The following is a 20634-nucleotide window of genomic DNA, read 5'->3' as shown; positions in this document are numbered from 1 at the left end:
GTCAAAATTCAGCAGATAAAGATTTGCAGATTTCAGCCATTAGCGTTTTCAGATTTCAGCCCGTCTTGTCGTTGTTCTCATCGTCGTCGACATCGTCGGCAAGTCCAAGCATTGTAGAGGTTTGTGCAATCAATAGTAGACCGCTCTCGCCATAGAGAGTGGGGCCTTCGGAGGAGGGTTTTGACAACATTTTGGTGTCGTATTCTTCTCTCTCTATCTCTCAGTCTCGGCACCTTCATTCACAGTGTTTATCCACTTTCTTTGTGTCCACTGCACTATTTCACTAAAGGAACGGAAGGCTCTCCCTTCCGTAAGTAAAAGGAACCCTTGAGCACAGTTCGGAGCACTCATCTTGAGCAAAGTTCAAGATTCAGAGTTCCGCTGCACCTTAAGGTATTAGAGCTTTGGCAATGTTCTGTATTACTCAAGGAAAGAACCACAATAATTTTTTTTTGCTTGTTGCGGTCGCATGTAACCCAAGTCTTCTTGGGCGTGTCGATTCCTAATCGTGTGTTTGAAGAGTGACAGAAAACCCAAGAAAGAATGGCTTGTCCAGCCTCCCCTTGTTTCTCTTTTCACTCATTGAGAGTAGACCGTGCACTTAGCGGCCGACCAATCGACGTGAAGTGGGAAAAAGCAACCTTGCTGTGAGCGCAAGGCCGCCAAGGGGTGTGCCCGTGGAAAAGAGAAGAACTCGGGTGAAGAGAAGATCGTTCTCTAACACAGATTGCAAGCTAAAGAAGAACCTCAAGAACCTCAAGAACTCCAAGACCCTCAAGAACCTCAAGAACTTAAGAAACTCAAGAACCCAAGACACCCAAGACCCACAAGAACCCAAGTTCCTTGTGAACTTCAGAACCCAAGACTTCAGTGGATGGTCATCACCCGAAGCGGGATGGATACTTCGCATGGAGGTGGTGAGCATGGGAGTGGCGACGAAGAGTTTTCCCCACCAAGAGTTTTTTCTGACTCTCCCCCTTCCCCACCTACGCCACAGATTGCACTAACTCCTATGGAGGCTTTGGAGCATATGTTCATGGACAGGAGGATAGAACTAGAAGCGCAACGCGCTGCCTTGGTGTCACGTGACACATCCAACCCTATGTGTCCGTGGACAAGCTACAACATGATCAGGGTTCAGTTCAGTCGAGTCAGTCTAGAATAGGAAGTGATCTGGCACTTTTGTGAGTTTGTTCGCAGACTGTTGGAGAGGGGGAAAGGGGAACACACCCAGCACACAACACAATGCCTCACTATAGCCCAGGGTATACACAGCGCCCCAATCCACTAGAGTTCACCTTCAAAACTCAACACTACCCGCAAGCAAACCATTGCTTTCACACAATCATACGCACATACGCCTTGCAATGCACCAGACAGACTCAATCACTACGCTCCGCTCAATTCATAGCCTTCCGCACTCACACAGCCTCTCTCTATCTCTCTTTGCACGACAAACCTCGGGGGGGCACACACGCCTACACACGCCCGGAAACACACGCACACCAGCAGAGAAGAGAAGGGGGAAGGGGGATTGACGCCTTGAAACAGTAGGGAATAGTCTACTAGCATAGGCAATATCATGTACATCCAACACACCGCCGGCATGAACCTCGGCAACCAAAAACAAGAGCTCCAAAAGCCTTGGCAAAAAAAAAACCCTCCTTGGTCCTAAGACCCTCTTTGGCCAAAAGACACTAGTCCAAAAGACCCTTACAAATGAACATAAGCACCTTTTTATAGGGGTGTGCATAGGAGTCCAAAAAAGGAAAAATGGTGTGTGATTCCATGTCATGCACTCCATTTGGAGTTCTTTTAGAATTAACTTGCATTGCCAACACTTGGCTTAGTGTATTTTTGGAAACTTTGCATGCTACATCGTGGCCACTTGCACCTTTCACCTTGGCCGGCCGGATCTCCTCCTTTGATGCCTTTGCATTTGGCCTTGTCCACCTCTTTGCTCCCGGACTTCCTCTCTCTCTCTCTCTCTCTCTCTCTCTCTCTCTCTGCTGTGGGCCTCATCCCTTACCTGAGAGGGGAGGGCAATAGCGACCTCGCTATTGCTCTCCTCCTCCTCCTCTAAAATATTGGGGCTTTGATAGCCGCGGGAACACCCCCCTCTTTGGGTCTGCCACGTCATCACTGGGCTCACCGCCGCGGACGCCACCGACATCCAACACCGCCGGCCACTGTCGCCAAAACAGGCCCAAAATTCCGCCTGTGCAGCGCCCACTGGGCCACGCCATAGCGTGAGCTCCCAAGAGCTCCACTCCCTTGCTACATGCTATATGAGCCTCACGCCTTGCCCCTTATACCCCGCCGATCCGGCCCCCGCCATCGCATGTGGGGTTTTCTGCGCGCCACGTGGCACTCACCCGTGAGCTGCCCCCCAAAAACCTCATTACCCTTAAAAAAAACCTTTCTACCTTGCCAGTTTTTGGCCTCCCTTGGTTAAGCTGCCATCCTGTGCTCACACCTCCTGTTGCCAAGCTGTAAAGCCCGACCGGAACTCCCTCTTGCTGGCTACAATCACATCCTCCGTATTCGCACTGCGACCCCCCGGCGTCCTCGAACCAAAGCTTTCAAAAAGGGAAAAAAACATCTGCAACCAACTTCGGGCAAAGACTCCTAGTTTTCCGACGGCTATATCTCCTTGCTCCGGCCTCCGTTTGGCATGTAGTCACTTCTTGCTGGCTCCATATGGTGTACACTTCGCGCTAGAACTTCGTCGAGGCTCCAAAGATGCCAGACGGCACATTCTCCAGTGCGGCCAAGTGGGCTCAGACCCGGCCCCCGAAAAAACTTCCACTGACCATATCTTGCAAACCATGGCTCCAATCCGCAATCCGAAAAGACGGGTAAGCTCCATGAATCGAGCTCTACGCATCTACACCTCAAGCTTCACTTGGACCACCTGTCTCCAGTTGCCCTGTCCGGTTGGAATCTGCAAACCATAAAGAACTTCGACCTTCAACAACTTGGGCTCCGTAGCTCGGTTTGATGAGCTGTCTGGACCAGTTCCTTCAGCACTTCAAGCTCTTCATTCCTGGACCCAAAGGCTGTAGTTTGCACCTCCTTCACTTACTACCCCAATTAGCCCCTTGTGTAGCCTTTCTTGGCCTATAAGCCGCATCATGCATACACTTCCGCTGCTACCTGTCATCCCATGAACTTCCTAACTGCACCATCACTTTGCCATGCCTTTGCTTGCTTGTACGCATCTGTCCATGCCATCTTCTAGAGTCGACACACTTTGGCTGCACCATCATTGCCCACCCCCCTGTTGAGCATTCATGCTCAACCACATAAAAGCTTTATTTCACTATAAACTGCAAAAATCTGACACACACTATGAGAAAAACTCAAACCATATGTACATAGTTTTATTGCACCCTACTGTCAAACCTTCAAGTGGGTTGCCCCACCCCCTGCATCACATAGCTTCCTCCTGGATCAAACACCTGCCGTTGATATCTTCCACCCATCTGCAACTTCTTCCAATAGTGCCCTACCCAAGCACCTAGACCACCATATGTGTAGGCTGTCCATATCCTACCTTCTGCACTCCATGCTCTCCTTTGCAACCTGTCTACTCCATACCAAGCCGCACAAAGCCTATCATCATAAAAAAAACAAGTACCTGACATCCAGCTACAACACATGTCTGACCCTCCCTCCCAACCAAATAAAGTGGAAGCCTTGAGCATATACCCCTGTACCTGTGGAACCAGCCTCCATAGAGTTGTATCTACCATCTTTTTCATTAACCATAGGTCACATACCTTCACTGGAAGCAAAGCCACTGCTTGAGATTCTTCATTCTCCACCATTGGACATGTCTGTTGCATCGGAATCACCTTTGTCTTTGGCACCACAACCTCCTCTTTGGCCACACAACTAATTCCAGCATCAGATTCCGTCTCCTCATCATGGGATGTGGACTTATTCGCTCTATCCTCCTCGCTTGTCTCCCAGCAAATCGAGCTTGTATTATCATCGGCATTGGCATCATATACCGACTCTGTATCAGCATCTGCATCCACTTGTTGCTCCACAAAAGCTTGACCATCTTCACAGCTTTGCTCACTTTCTTCATCAGCTTTTGAACCCTCGGTATCTGCGTCTCGATTGCATTCTGCTACCATTTCATGCAAACTTTCAACAAGACCATGCTTTACCTCTTCAACCCGTACTGGAACCTCCACATCTGCTACCGCTTTTGCATCTTGGTTCACCTCGACATGGAGCTTCTCTTCGTTGACAAGCTCTTCCACTCTCGGCACATGCACATCACAAACTGGAAACCTCCAAGGAACATAACCAATAGTAGGTCTTACCTTCACAGGCCTTGCATTTCGCACAACTGGAACCACCTTTGGTTGGACCAAAGAGCACTTCGCCACCTCCGCAACAGGCATATAATCTGCTGGCTTTAGCATTCCCAACTCCAACTTCCGCTTCACCTTTCTGCTCTTTATCTTTGCCAGATAGACCATGTCTTCATAGGTATCGGCACCATCTTCGACCTTTTCCCTAATCGTCGGATGCAAGCACTCTAACAGCTTTGACAGCTTCAAAGATTGATTGCTTTTGACCCCAGTAGCAATCTCTAACTGCTTCCAACAAGCTTCAAAGTGCTCAATGAAAATAGAGAAATCTTTACTTACATCCTGGTGTACCGCCTTCAGCTTTGCACCGGCTTTTTCTGTTGTGATCACCTCTCGAAACCGCTCCAGAAATTGACTCTGCAACTTTTGCCATGATTCTCTATCACTTCTCTCTAGGCCATCGAACCACACCTTGGCTCGTCCTCGCATTAACAACGGCACCGTCTGTAATCTCTGCGCATCCGTCGACATACGCATCGACAACAACCATAACTCGAAATCTGCTAACCAATCCTCGGGATCTTCGACGCCCGTAAATATGGGGCCAAAACCTGGCTCCACCATCTCTGTCAGCTTCAACCTCGACCATCAAACATCTCGACCCTTCGCCAACCGCTTTGTTGGCAAAAAAACACCACTTTCAACCGCAAATTGGAGCATCATACAGCTCCTCAGTGGGGGCACCAGAAGATGGAGAGGGGGAAAGGGGAACACACCCAGCACACAACACAATGCCTCACTATAGCCCAGGGTATACACAGCGCCCCAATCCACTAGAGTTCACCTTCAAAACTCAACACTACCCGCAAGCAAACCATTGCTTTCACACAATCATACGCACATACGCCTTGCAATGCACCAGACAGACTCAATCACTACACTCCGCTCAATTCACAGCCTTCCGCACTCACACAACCTCTCTCTATCTCTCTTTGCACGACAAACCTCGGGGGGGGCACACACGCCTACACACGCCCGGAAACACACGCACACCAGCAGAGAAGAGAAGGGGGAAGGGGGAATGACGCCTTGAAATAGTAGGGAATAGTCTACTAGCATAGGCAATGTCATGTACATCCAACACACCGCCGGCATGAACCTCGGCAACCAAAAACAAGAGCTCCAAAAGCCTTGGCAAAAAAAAACCCTCCTTGGTCCTAAGACCCTCTTTGGCCAAAAGACATTGGTCCAAAAGACCCTTACAAATGAACATAAGCACCTTTTTATAGGGGTGTGCATAGGAGTCCAAAAAAAGAAAAATGGTGTGTGATTCCATGTCGTGCACTCCATTTGGAGTTCTTTTAGAATTAACTTGCATTGCCAACACTTGGCTTAGTCTATTTTTGGAAACTTTGCATGCTACACCATGGCCACTTGCACCTTTCACCTTGGCCGGCCGGATCTCCTCCTTTGATGCCTTTGCATTTGGCCTTGTCCACCTCTTTGCTCCTGGACTTCCTCTCTCTCTCTCTCTGCTGTGGGCCTCATCCCTTACCTGAGAGGGGAGGGCAATAACGACCTCGCTATTGCTCTCCTCCTCCTCTAAAATATTGGGGCTTTGATAGCCGCGGGAACACCCCCCTCTTTGGGTCTGCCACGTCATCACTGGGCTCACCGCCGCGGACGCCACCGACATCCAACACCGCCGGCCACTGTCGCCAAAACAGGCCCGAAATTCCGCCTGCGCAGCGCCCACTGGGCCGCGCCATAGCGTGAGCTCCCAAGAGCTCCACTCCCTTGCTACACGCTATATGAGCCTCACGCCTTGCCCCTTATACCCCGCCGATCCGGCCCCCGCCATCGCATGTGGGGTTTTCTGCGCGCCACGTGGCACTCACCCGTGAGCTGCCCCCCAAAAACCTCATTACCCTTAAAAAAAACCTTTCTACCTTGCCAGTTTTTGGCCTCCCTTGGTTAAGCTGCCATCCTGTGCTCACACCTCCTGTTGCCAAGCTGTAAAGCCCGACCGGAACTCCCTCTTGCTGGCTACAATCACATCCTCCGTATCCGCACTGCGACCCCCCGGCGTCCTCGAACCAAAGCTTTCAAAAAGGGAAAAAAACATCTGCAACCAACTTCGGGCAAAGACTCCTAGTTTTCCGACTGCTATATCTCCTTGCTCCAGCCTCCGTTTGGCATGCAGTCACTTCCTGCTGGCTCCATATGGTGTACACTTCGCGCTAGAACTTCGTCGAGGCTCCAAAGATGCCAGACGGCACATTCTCCAGTGCGGTCAAGTGGGCTCAAACCCGGCCCCCGAAAAAACTTCCACTGACCATATCTTGCAAACCATGGCTTTAATCCGCAATCCGAAAAGATGGGTAAGCTCCATGAATCGAGCTCTACGCATCTACACCTCAAGCTTCACTTGGACCACCTGTATCCAGCTGCCCTGTCCGGTTGGAATCTGCAAACCATAAAGAACTTCGACCTTCAACAACTTGGGCTCCGTAGCTCGGTTTGATGAGCCGTCTGGACCAGTTCCTTCAGCACTTCAAGCTCTTCATTCCTGGACCCAAAGGCTGCAGTTTGCACCTCCTTCACTTGCTACCCCAATTAGCCCCTTGTGTAGCCTTTCTTGGCCTATAAGCCGCATCATGCATACACTTCCGCTGCTACCTGTCATCCGATGAACTTCCTAACTGCACCATCACTTTGCCATGCCTTTGCTTGCTTGTACGCATCTGTCCATGCCATCTTCTAGAGTCGACACACTTTGGCTGCACCACCGTGCATGACCAGTCACTTAGATTAGATGCATATCCTCCGGTTGCACACAGCGTGATCATCAGCATTCCCATTAGAATCCATCAAAATCCATCAGGGGAATTTTCCAGTGCATTAAACCTATTTTTCCTATTTTTGACATTTTTCACTTATTTATTAAGTGACTTTTGTTGGGAACTAGGTAGGGCAATTTTGCTAAGATAATATATAAGCAAACAAAGCTAGCACTATCTGGCAGAAGAAGGAGAGCATCAGGTACTCAAGTGCAGCAGGCCCTCTAGAGACCCTTCTCAGCAAGACGACCCTCACCATAGCCTGGCGTTTTCAGCCCGAAAAAGCCAGCGTTTTCAGCCCTAACAAGCCAGTGTTTTTGGATCCTTGAACCAGCACTTCAGCCCCAGCAGATAGCGTTTTGAAGCAGCAGATTTCAGCCAGCACAATGGCGATTTCAGCACCAACATACTAGCGTTTTTCAGCCAGCCATAACCAGCGTTTTTGTGCATGCTGTCCAGCGTTTTCAGGCCACAGAAAACAGCGTTTTTGCACAGCCCAAACCAGCATTTTTGGTAGCAGCAGACAACCAGCTACTTCAGCGTTTGCACTGTCAAATCAGCGTTTTCCAACAAGGCAAATTCAGCAAACAGAAGAGCAGTAGATTCAGCAAGTCCCAAGCACGATAGACAGCATTGTTGCACATCAAGTCATAGTAGCAGATAGCCTCATCCTCGTCGTCCACACCGTCGACATTGACATAGCCGTTAGACTTGCATCAGCATCATTGTATCAGATTGTGCAATCAATAGTAGACCACTCTCGCCATCGAGAGTGGGGCCCTTGGAGGAGGGTTTGACAAAAGCAATAAAGCAATCCCAAAAAGCTCTTGCAAATTGCGTAGCCATAAAAGCAGCCCAAAATCCGCCGAAAAGCTGGCCCTGCTTTTTTCGTATAGCTGCTGCCGTAATTTCCGTTGGTGTCCGTACAACTGGCCACGTGGCACATTCTCCGCAATTTGCGGGCCTGTCCGTATTGCAGCGCCACGTCAGCAATTCAACGGTATTTCGTGCCACGTCAGCATTCAGGGGGTGTGTGTGTGTGTGGGTCTAGTGGGCAGCAGCCAGCAGCCACGTCACCAGTTTTTGATATACCCCCCTCTTGAAAGCATTGTAATCGCCCTCAATTACGCCTGCAAAATAGACAGAAGCCATAAATTGTCTTAGCAGACACTGACTGTTAGTACCAACGCACTAGGAATACACATCTAGCACATCACTCGACATCACAGGACATCACTAGACATCATAGGACATCTCATGACAAATCACATTCAACATTCATTCGGATCTTAGGCCATGATTTATCGGCAATGCAGTTAGCAATCGCATCTAGATCCACTCAGGACCTCATAGATACCCGATTGACTAACCCCTATTGCAACCATGTCTATTCGAGATCATTCAGACCAAAATGCTGCAGTTATTTTGTCTATCAGTTCCTGCACTTAAAAACAGATCAAGAACAAATCAGTTTCATATTAAGGAATTCCATTTCATAAAGTCATACAACAAAATATTGTGAGCTCTGAGTATCCTTGAAGCTCAAAGGGACATCAGTGACTCTAGTATTCAAAAATCGAGGCATCTGTTGACAAAGGAGCGAAGTAACTCCCCTCTTGTGCAACCCACTGCACCAGATCTCTGGCCGGGGTTCCATTGGGAGTAGACTATGCTAAACCAAAAGCTTCAAGGTAAAGGTTCACAATCTGAGGAGTATCTGCTAGGTCCTCCTCCTCCATCTACTTCGCATCCAATGCAGGACAGATCTTGAATTTAACTAAGAACCGCCTTCGTACTTTACCCTTAATCTTTCTGTCCTTATGTGCCAAAATCTGTTCAGGAACAAGGATCTCCTCGTTTTCTTCCATTTCGGGTTGCTCATCAGGCTCCCCATCTTCGGGCACATCACCTTTAAAAGGTTTCAAGAGACTCACATGAAATGCATTGTGAATCCTCCGAGTGTCAGGCAGTTTCAATCGGAAGGAGACATCATTGATCTTTTTGGAGATCTGGAAAGGTCCGTAGTATCGCATACTAAGCTTTGGAAAAAGCCTCTCCTTTCTCTTTTTCTTTCTGAGGCGTGCCTTCTCAAAACGTAAGAGCACCCAATCATCCTCCTTCAATTTCAAATCGCGACGATGGCGATCCGCTGCCTTTTTCTGTCTTTCCTGAGATTTCTGCAAAGCCTCGCGGACCTTGGCAAAAGCCGTGTCCAAGTCGCTCGTGTACTCATCGGCTTCAAAAATCTTATCTTTCGTGCTTAGGAAGGGTGGAACCTTCGCAGCACCTTCAATAATCTCAAATGGCGCCTTCCCCGTCGACGAGTGCATCGTGTTGTTGTAGGCAAATTCCACCAAAGGTAGATACTTTTCCCATTGAGTCTTCTTATCCGAGATATAAGACTTCGGTAAATCTAAAACCACTGAATTGGCAATCTCAGATTGCCCGTTAGTCTACGGGTGGAAAGATGACAAGAACTGCAACCGCGTGCCGATGTTCTTCCAAATTGCCTTTCAAAACAAACTCGTGAACCTGGGGTCCCTGTTGGAGACGATCGTCTCGGGCATGCCATGTAATTTGAAAATCTGGGTCACAAAAAGTCTCGCTAAGTGATCCGGCTTGACTGTTTTCTTTACTGGAATGAAATGAGCCTGCTTGCTAAATCTGTCAATAACAGTCCAGATACCATCGTGACCACTCTGTGTTCTCGGGAGATAAAAAATGAAGTCCATTGCAATACTTTCCCAGGGGCGGGTGGGTATGGGCAAAGGCTGTCACAATCCCTGTGCTTTATTCCTGTCAAACTTGACCTTCTGGCATACCAAGCAACTGCGCACAAACTCGTCCACATCCTTTATGAGTCTCGGCCAAAAGAAGTATCTCTCTACGCCTTTCAAGGTGGTAGCAATGCCGCGGTGACCCGTAAAAGGCGGACAGTGGCATTCGGTCATAACCTTTTCCCTCAACGGTTGTGTAACGCACAACATTGTTTTCCTCATCAAGTAGTCATCCCGAATGGAATATCCCGCTACTGTCTCCCCATCCCGTATCCATGTGAAAACGTTTGCAAAATCCGTATCTGTGGCATATTGGTCAACCATATCCTCGAAGCTCCTATGGTGAATTGCGGAAATAGCCAGAACCAATGGCTTTCGAGACAAAACATCTGCCACCAAATTCTTCTGTCCCTGAACATGGACAATCTTGAAGTGAAACTGTGACAAGATGTTCCCCCACCACATCTGCTTTTCCGATAGCTGCTTCTGTGACAAGTAGTGTAAACTCTGATGGTCTGTAAAGACACTTAAATCGCTTCGAGTAGGTAGTGCCACCACTGAGTAAGAGCATGGATAACCGCCAAAAGCTCTTTCGCATAAATATGTGTTGTCAATTCCGGCCTTGAGAACAATCGGCTCTCGTAAGCAATGACATGGCCTTCTTGCATTAAGACCGCACCCAGACTACGACCACAAGCATCACAATATACATCAAATGACTTCTGCAAGTCTGGCAAAGTCAAAACTAGTCCCGTAGTCAATTTCTGTTTCAATGTCTGAAAGGCAGTCACCTCTGTGGGTCCCCGCGAGAAAGGGACTCCGTTCTGTGTCAAGATATGCAAAGGGGAAGCAACCTCTGCAAACTTTCGGATGAACCGCCTATAGTACGAGCACAATCCCAAGAAGCTTCTAACTTCATGGACATTCTTCAAATCGGGCCAATCACAGATAGTCTCTATCTTGGCCGGATCCATCTGCACTCCTGCTGCTGAGACAATGTGTCCCAAACAGTGTATCTCTGGTAAGAAAAATTCACTAATCTTTGCATTAATCACCAACTTGTAATCTCGTAATGCCTGAAAGACTTGAAGCTGATGATCCCTATGTTCTACCTCATCCTTGTAGAAAACAATGATATTGTCAAAGAAAGTGCCAACAAATAGTTAGTACTCTCGAAAAATCATGTCCATCATCCGGTTAAATGTCACAAGAGCATTGGTTAAGCCAAAAGGCATCACCAAAAACTCAAATAACCCAAAAGTTGTCTGAAAGGCTGTCTTGTAGACGTCTCCTGGCGTGATTCGGATATGATGATATGCATTTTTCAAGTCGATCTTGCTAAAGCACGAGGATCCCTGAAGTCGGTCACGTATATCATCGATTCTAGGAATCGGAAATCTGTTCTTGATGGTTATTGTGTTGAGAGCCCTATAATTGATGCACATTCTCCAAGATCCGTTTTTCTTCAAAACCAACAACACTGGAGAGCAATATGGTGAAGTACTAGGTTTGGCAAGACCCTTTTCCAAGAGGTCTTTCACTTGGTTCATAATCTCTTCGTTCTGGGCTCGGCTCACACGGTAAGGTGGCCGGTTCGGTGGTGTGCTTCTAGGTATCAGATCAATGGTATGATCTTCAGGACGAGTGGGTGGTAACTCGCCTGGCAGGCCCTTTGAGAAGCAATCAGCATGAGAGTGGAGAAAATTTTGGCGTTCCTTATCAAGTTCAAACATATTTGTCCTATCCTCATCACTCAACTCTTTCATAAAGATTGAGTTAACAAACAGACTAGATTTCATTAATTTTGAAATGGCCGAAGCCGAAACAATAGGCACAGACTCGCCCTTAAGTTTAATATCAAGTACAATGGTTCTGCCCTTCTTCGTGGTCAATGTTGCTTTCCTCACCCGATAGTCGACCACGGCGTTGTTCTTGTGGTACCTTGGAATTCCCAAGAGAACATCACAACCTTCCAAAGGCATTATGTAAAAGTCCTCATGCCCCAAATACCCCTGACAATGCAACCTAAGTTTGCCAATGACAGGTGTAATGGCTATGTCCTTGCCGGGTGCCGCTAGAACTGCCTCTGCAAGTGGTCCCATCCGATTGGGAGTGATCTCGAGCCGCGCCGCCAATTCCGGTGAAATGAAGTTGGCCTTGGCTCCTCCATCAAAGAAGATCAGGGCTTCTTGGTCTTTCACTTTGCCCCAAGCTCGGCAAAGTTCTGTACTCTCGTCCATCGTGTTGGGATCAGTACCCACGCAATCTGGAACCAGTCCTGTTTTCATCTTGCCTTTTCTTCCACGTTCCTCAGTTGCTCTCGAACTCTTAGGCCTTTCATCGTCCTTGTCGTTCTGTTCTTTCTGTGCCTTTTTAGGGCACTTTGCGGAGATATGCCCAGTTTCCCTGCATCCAAAGCACTTCCCCTCCTTTAAGTAACGAGCCCTCTCTTGAGGAGTGTGCGCTTGGGTCGTGCATCCTTTTCTTTCTTTTATGGGTTGCTCTTCCTCCTTCTACTTTCATTTGTCGAAGTCTGTTTGGCTCTTTGCGTCATGATCTCAACGGTGGGGTAGGTCAAATTGCCTGAGTGAATGGCAAAACCCCGTTTCGCATGACTCATCAACTCCTGAATGGAAGCTGATTTTTGTTCTAAGCAGTGATCTTGGATCTCTGTAGGAAGACCCAAGGTAAACCGCTCAATTTGTTCCTTGAACGAGATCTTCTTAAATGAAGAGGCGGGTAGAAAAGAGCTCCAGAATCTCTCGCAATAAGCGTCCACTGTATCCTTCTTGGTTATCCAAAGATGGTTCCAAGCAGTTTGTATATCGCGTTCATACTCTCGAGTCATCCAAGAAGAAATAAAAAGCCTTTTGAATTTCAGCCATTTAACTGGTGCCGTCTTGTTTAATAGAAGCGTGGACCACCAAGTTCGAGCATTCCCCTTAAAGTAAGAGGCAGCTCTTTGAATCTTAGAGTGCTCTGAGTAACGTCCTCCTGCAAAAGCGATATCAAACTGCTGTACAAAAGACAAAGCCTTCGAAGCATCTCTATAACCAGAAAATGTGTCAAATTTAATTGACTGTCCACCTTTGTTAAACTCTCGGACTTTCTTGCTTTTGTCTTCTAGAAAGTCATACTGGTTGGCTTTATAAAAATTCTTCTTCTTTGCATAAAAACCGCTGTCATCAGAGTCCGAACTAAACGAGTCCTTTGTAGAACTGTCAACCACGGGGCAAGATTTAGACTTCTTTGCCTTTTTCTTGCCCTTTCCGAAGCTTTGCTTTTTGCCTTTTCAGTCTTCTTCGCTCAAGTCAGATGAGCTAGAAGAACTGTCAGAAGAAGAAGAAGAAGAAGAACTGGGTACTCCTTCAAATCGAACACGCTTCTTCTACTTTGTTGCCTTTTCAAATGTAGACTGATGACCCAAATAACCCGGGAAGTCAGCGCCTTTCTTCTGCTTTTTGTCATGCTTTTTATCTTTGTTCTGCGCGTCAAAAAGTTGAGCAATTCGTGCATCAACCACCTATTCTAATTCTTGCTCTGTATACTTCTTGGGAGTAGGAGGTTTCTTGAGAGCAGGTTTGCGGGGTGGTCTTGTGGTCTTCCGCCATTGCGTGTTCACCTCATCGAAAGAAGTCTGGCTCATATATTTTGCAAATTTCGGGTCCTTCGCAAAATTAAGCATCATCTTTGTTGCATTGCCGATCAATTGTCGACGCTCCTTCTCTTGACGCTCCGCCTCAATAGGCCGAGGCAGGCCGTACTCACGTGAATCTTCGTTGTGATCCCTTCCCGCATCTCCGAATGCCGAGGGAGTCGATTGATCTTTGCCTGAAGCCATAGGTGTCGTGTAAAAAGGATCGGATTTCCCGTAGGAGAGAAATCGACCGTGCTCTAATACCACTGTAACATACTTGGACACTCCAAGTCGAGAATCTACCGCGACACCACAAAATAACCACTTCAAACAGTTCACAGTTCACAATTGATTCGACACTTGCCCGGCGGAGTTCCGTGCCTAGAGATATTGGCCCCAAAGACTGGCACCCCTTTCGGTATTTCTTTTTGTATTAATCTGTGTTCAAAGTACAAGAGTGTAGGTAGGCGCTCACACTCTGACTCTACGTCCAGATGCTCTGAGTTGTGAGGCCCTGCCCACATATTTAAGGATTACAAGGGATGCTAAAAGCAGAGCCCCAAAAGCTTCAAGTTAAAAGCACTTGCAAAATAAAGCAAAAGAGGCTTCCCTCTCTTTGCATAAAATAAAGCAAAAAGGTCTCTCTCTCTCTCTCTCTCTCTCTCTCTCTCTCTCTCTCTCCCCCGTAGGAAAAGAAGCAATAAAGCAATCCCAAGAAGCTCTTGCAAATTGTGTAGCCATAAAAGCAGCCCAAAATCCGCCGAAAAGCTGGCCCTGCTTTTTTCCGTACAGCTGCTGCCGTAATTTCCGTTGGCGTTCGTTTAGCTTGCAACGTGGCACATTCTCCTCAATTTGCGGGCCTGTTCGTACTACAGCGCCACGTCAGCAATTCAGCGGTATTCCCTGCCACGTGAGCATTCCGGCGTGTGTGTGTGGGTCTAGTGGGCATCAGCCAGCAGCCACGTCACCAGTTTGTGACAAAGGGTAGGTATCTTGATTGGTCGATCACCTACACCCGAGTAAAACTGGGATCAATCTCTCCATTCGTCGTTTGTGGGTGGTTCACCACCACCGCCGGTAGTACCCTCATTGTGTACTTTGCCATCACAAACTGAATTTGTGTCAGAATCATCACTCCTCTCCATGGTGTTGGCGAATCTGGGAATGTGATGAGGCTAGGATGAGGTAGAAGTGAGAAAATATGCAAATATGTCCACTACAGCCAAAATCACCCCCAAATGAGTGAAAAATGCAGAAAAAACAGCAAATTGTCTCTTCTTGTCGCGAAAATTCAGCACCAAAAACTTGCACAAATCATCGATCCGATTCAAGAGCACGATGTTGCGCTGATACCATGTCAAAGGTGCAGCGGAAAAGGGTGAACCGTGAATCGAGTGATGAACTTGTCTGCAACTTTGAGCAAACCTCCTCTCCGTACTGGGAAGCCAATAGATCTTGGATCTATCGTGATGGATCTCATCATCGTCAAGCTCCTAGAGGGTACTGCCCATCGAACGGGTACGGGAACTCACCCCACACTGTGCCACACCGAGAGGGTGTGCACATGGCAAGGATGAGGGAGCGCTAGTAGCAGGAAGATAGTTCACTGTGAAAAAATGCTGGAGAGAGAGAGAGAGAGAGAGAGAGAGAGAGAGAGAGAGAGAGAGAGAGAGAGAGATGGTGGAGAGAGAAAACGTTAGAGAACGAAAGTGGCGCTCACACGAGAAGCGCTCACACCAAAATGCTAGAGAGAGAAAACACTAGAGAGGGTTTGGAGCCCAAAACGTTGGATCTCTACAATGCACAACATGCCAAAAGTAAAAGGGGAGGGGTGGCATATATAGGCAATAGAATTGCCCTACCTATTACAAAACCCCACGATCTTGATAATGGCCTGAAAATGCTAATAAATATGTAATTCTTCCGATTTAATGCTTCTTTTAGTGCTAGGCTTCATTATTGTTGAGTTTGCCCTTGATCTCTGGAGTCTTGAAAGAAACTCGGTACACTGAACTTTGTGTTGATGTATGCTCATGTGTGTGTATGTGTGTGGTGTGTGTGGTGTTTGGGAGCATGTGTTAGTCCCTAGTTCTACACCCACTATTGGACATTGACGACATTAGTGGGGATGTTGTGGTATTTAGTCAATACTATGTATGATGGAGTTGATGGTTATATTGTCTTGTGGGTGACTACCATGGGTCTATACCTTGCACTTTCCTCTAAAGGTGAATCTGGGCTAGTCCTGGATTCATCTAGGTATATATAATAAATATGTAAACTCACTAAAAGTGACATGGCACACATATTTAGTAGCAAACTGCAGAAGACTCGAGACTCTGACCCTGGGAAACCCTAGGAACGGGGGTCCCGCCTCATGCCAGCCTACCAGGTGAGCAACACTGTGAAGTGCACCACCGTGTACAGGTACGTCTACCTCAAGTACGGCCGGGCACAACCACAAAACAACCCTCACTCCCTAATCTGAACTTGTTGAAGCAATTTTAAGAAATACTGAAAGGGATGCCATCGTTTGGGGCCAGTGCTCTCTTGGGGTGGAACTTCGCTACTCCATGTCTCGTGTGTCGTGCATCTCTTTTAGTTCAGTTATTTTGAAGTGCTTAAGCGTGTTCCGTTTGTTCTTTTCCGGTGGAACGTGGTGCTCTCCCATTCAGATTCTTGTCCTGTGGTGGCTCGAGTCTCTCCAACGAGCAGATTAGGGAGTGAGGGCTGTTTTGTGATTGTGCCCGGCCGTATTTGAGGTAGACGTACTTTTCTCGACGATGCACTCCACGGTATTTCCCACCCAGTAGGTTGGCATGAGGCGGGACCCTCGTTCCTAGGGTTTCCCGGGGTGAGAGTCTGGAGTCTTCTGCATTTCTACTACTAAATATCTGTGTCAGGTCACTTTTAGTGAGTTTACATATTTATTAGCATTTCATGCCATTTATCAGGATCGTGGGGTTTGTAGGTAGGTAGGGTGATTCTCGGAATTTCCTATATATGTACCCCTTGTAAAAGTTATCTCAAGGGAATTTCCCTATGTGATCCCAATAATTTTTTGGCTTTTAGGTATTTATTTCAGTCTGGGTAGGGCAATTTAGTGAAGTGGGTATATATACAACCCATTGTCCCATTATATCAGTATCAATTCATTGCAAAGGTTGGTTGGTTCAATAGTCTCTCTCTCTCTCTCTCTCTCTCTCTCTCTCTCTCTCTCTCTCTCTCCCCCGTATTCTCCCCATTGCTCTACGCTTCTGCATCGTCGACTTTGGCATGGTATCAGAGCTACCTGCTCGATGAGCCTTGGAGAGTCAACGTGCATGGAGAAGAGGAACAGGAGTCGCGGTCTTTGAAACCGGGGAGGAGGAGCTGGCGAGAAGCGTCATCTCAAGGAGAACGTGTGGCTAGGACCAAAGTTTTGAAATGCAAGAACCAAAGGAACTAGCATTTTCTTGCCATCGGCATTCTAGGAGACGCTCAAGCGTTGGCGTTTTGAAACGTTGGGAGGAGAATCAAGGCAAGCAAAGTCTATCGGCAGCTCTGGAGTGGCCGCGTTTTAAAACTCTGCCTATTATAGCGTTTTGAAAGGCGTCCGGATGGCGCCCTAGGTTTGCCCGTGTTTGTGTTGAGACACAGTCCACCACCCAAGCTTGAGACTCCATTCGCCATGACGTTTTGAAATGCAGACAAGAGGTCATTGCTATGAAGCTTGTTATCTGCAAGCATATTGAAATGCCAGTGCAACAAGGTAGCTCGGTGGAGTAGCATTTTGAGATGCAAGTCTTGCCAAGGAAAATTGGCAGCAATTTCGGTGTGGATTTTGAAATACTGTGGCAAGCCCTTGGCGAAGGCCTATCCCAGGAGTGCCTTTCAAAAGGCAATGGCAAAGGTAAAGATATCAGGTTTTTTGCACGTGGCTTCAGCATCAACAACGATCAACACCAACTATCATCTATGGAAAGTGGATCGATCAGTTCCCAGTTAGCGTCCTATGCTCAACCGTAGTTCTCAAGGAAATCAAAAACTTTTTTGGCTAGAGATTGTGAAGTCAGAAACAAATGCACGAGTTCACTAGAGGACAGAGGCAAAGGCAAGCTTGACAAGGATAGCAAAACCAGTACTCAATTAGCTGCCTCGGTACCCACGAGGTCCAACAACCATTGCTATAAATGTGATACGATGCTTTGTTTGGCTCGAGAGTTTGAAGCCAAAGACGAAAGCAAGAACTCACATGAAGACAAAGGCAAAGGCAAGTTGGACAGAGATAACGTGATAAAGATTTGACAGAGGAGATCAGAATGGTACACATGGTGGCGACCACAGTGGCCACGACACCAAAGTTCTAGTCAAGTGGTAATTGTTGCCACTAGCTTCAGCTAGAGAGAAGCTTGTGAGTGGCAGATAGGGGCAAACAATGCTCTCTATAAATAATTTGGACCCTTGTGTTGGAGTTCAAGTTCTCGGTGTTTGAACCCATGGGTTGGAGTTCAATGTATATGCATCTGGCAAGGGAACCAATTAAACTTATTTTAAACATTATGGATGAGTGCACGATTCATTTTTGTTGGCCATATTATGGACAAGATGTGTTTTAAATTGATTATCTAGGAGTATTTGGACGTGATGTGTTCATAGTTTACGAATGGGGATTCTTGGACGTAGTGTGGTCTACACTTCAATTTTTTGCGTAGCAAATGCGAGGTTTATCTAGTAGTAGATGTACTATTGGGGTGTCCATGCCACATGGTAGCTTCTTCATCGACTTGGTCTCACTATTTATGTCCACTATGAGATGCAGAGAGGGTGTTAAAGTTATGGCATCTCAAGTGAACTGTCCTATGTGATCCCAATATTTATTTTGGCTTTAGGTATTTTCTTCACTTATTTGTCAAAAACTCTGGATAGGGTATTTTACTGAGGTGGATATATATACAACCCATTGTACCCATTGTGATTGTATTAGTATCAATTCATTACCAAGGTTGGTTTGTTCAACAATCTCTCTCTCTCTCTCTCTCTCTCTCTCTCTCTCTCTCTCTCTCTCTCTCTCTCTCTCTCTCGCGTGTATTCTCCCCACTGCTCTATGCTTCTGCATCGTCGACTTTGTCATGAAAATTGCGAGCGCATTGGTTAACTCAAAGGGCATAACCAGAAACTCGTAATGTCCAAACCTCGTTTGGAACGCGGTTTTAGGTATATATATCAAGTCGAATCCGTACTTCGTGATATCCCGATCGTAAGTCTATCTTGGTAAAATTACGAGCATGAATGAGTTTGTCGAACAACTCATCCTCTCGTGGCAATGGGTACTTGTTCTTAACAATTACCGCATTCAAACCACGATAGTCTAAGCACATGCGCATGCTTTTGCCTTTTTTCTTCACCAATAGGATAGGAGAAGCCCATGGTGAAGAACTAGGTTGAATAAACTCTCTGCCGAGGTAGCCAACAAGCTGACATTCTACCTCAATAGCCTCAGAATGGCTCATCCTAGGCCTGTATGGTGGTTTACTTACCGGTCTACTGCCCGCCACCATGTCTATGCCATGTTGCACAGAGCGTGTCGGTGGTAAACCTGGTAGTAAGTCATTTGGGAAGACATCTTTATATTCCATTAACAAATTTTTTAAATGATTAGCAGCATTTGCTTGTTCTTGTTCAAGAGAGAGAAATAGCCCTTGCTGGAAGAGAAGAGAGAGAAGTATTTAGTGATGAGGAATTTTCAAGTAACATAGTATCAACATTTGAAAGAAAATGACACAAAGAGTAACACAAGAAAACTACATTCTTCTCTCCTAACAACAACACATGTGCGCCATGGGATTCAAACATCAGACTATTGTGCTCGTAGCTACATTTAAGTGATGATCCTAAGCTATGCAACTATTCTTGACCAAGTACCACATCCACCCTCTCCATATTCATGACCTTGAAATTCAAGGATGTGTTATATCCTTGGATTTCCAATGGTACATCTCTCGTTTGAGTGTCCCACACTTCGGCGTCATGGCCGTTCAACATTGCTACCTTGTAACAGTGGGAACTCGGAGTTTGGGGCAGCTTGAGCCTTTTCACTAACGCGTAGTTAATGAAATTGTGCGAGACACTAGCATCTACCATGATATGCACCTTGTGTCCTTGGATAGATCCATGCATACACACTAGCTCACGTGGACTAAAGGTCTGTTGCCACATGGAAACCGTTATACATCATTCATGCACCACTTCAGTGTGTGTTACCTCCACATTGGAGAAACGAGAGGAAGACTCAAGAGGCAACAACTGCGTTATGTGTACTACTCTCTTTTTGCCCTGGGCAGTATATTTTCCCTTGAGACAATCCTTTTTGCCATGACCGCTTCCCAAACATTAAAAACATAATTTTTCTTTTTCCGCCTTCTTAAACTCTTTTGTAGAGAGAGGGCCTCGAGACCCTTGGGTTTCTTGGATGCCTCTGAGTTGGCTACTATAAAGTTCCTTTTATTGTGCCCATGTTGTGTGCGTGTATTACCATGTGTAGTTTCAGGCATGTGAGTACTGTGATGTGTCTTATCATCAAGATTATCATGAATGTGAGCTTGCACTATGGCCTCCTCAAGCGTTTTGGGATCTTGGGTTTTGACATGCTTCTTAAGCTCAGGTGTCAACCCACGAATAAACCATGCACTTTCTGAAAATCATCCAGACCATCCAACTTGAGGATGACGTCACGATAGTGTGAGATGTATTCTAACAGTGTTTTATGCGGACACATGGAACACTTACTCCAAGCAGACCAGTTTCTGTCCTTTTCATTTGTGGGCAGAAACTCCTTTCCGAACACATCTTGGAAGGTTGCCCATGATTGTGGTAAGGTGCCCTTTTCCTTGAGGGACATCCACCACTTGTAGGCCTTGTCTTCTGGTGTCAGACTCGTATGCAGTGCCTTGACTGCATTTGGAGTACGCTTAAGATCATGAATGCCATCCCACTTAGGAATATATTCACTTCATCTTTATTGCGCTCTCTCCTTTCCCCTAAAAATTAATGGCTTTGTATTTTTCATTAAA

At 46.8% G+C, this 20634-nt stretch overlaps 1 protein-coding gene across 2 annotated transcripts in view; it reads left to right on the top strand.

Moving 5' to 3' along the window:
• LOC147418659 (uncharacterized) overlaps nucleotides 1-20634 on the top strand; it is a 51429-nt gene that overhangs the window by 20994 nt on the left and 9801 nt on the right. The gene's annotated exons all lie outside the window — the stretch shown is intronic.

Source organism: Adiantum capillus-veneris, chromosome 29, assembly GCF_014529385.1.
Source record: "Adiantum capillus-veneris isolate H3 chromosome 29, ASM1452938v2, whole genome shotgun sequence".
NCBI classification, from domain to species: domain Eukaryota; kingdom Viridiplantae; phylum Streptophyta; class Polypodiopsida; order Polypodiales; family Pteridaceae; genus Adiantum; species Adiantum capillus-veneris.
Note: the sequence above shows the minus strand (reverse complement) of the source record. Positions and strands in the feature narration are given on the sequence as shown.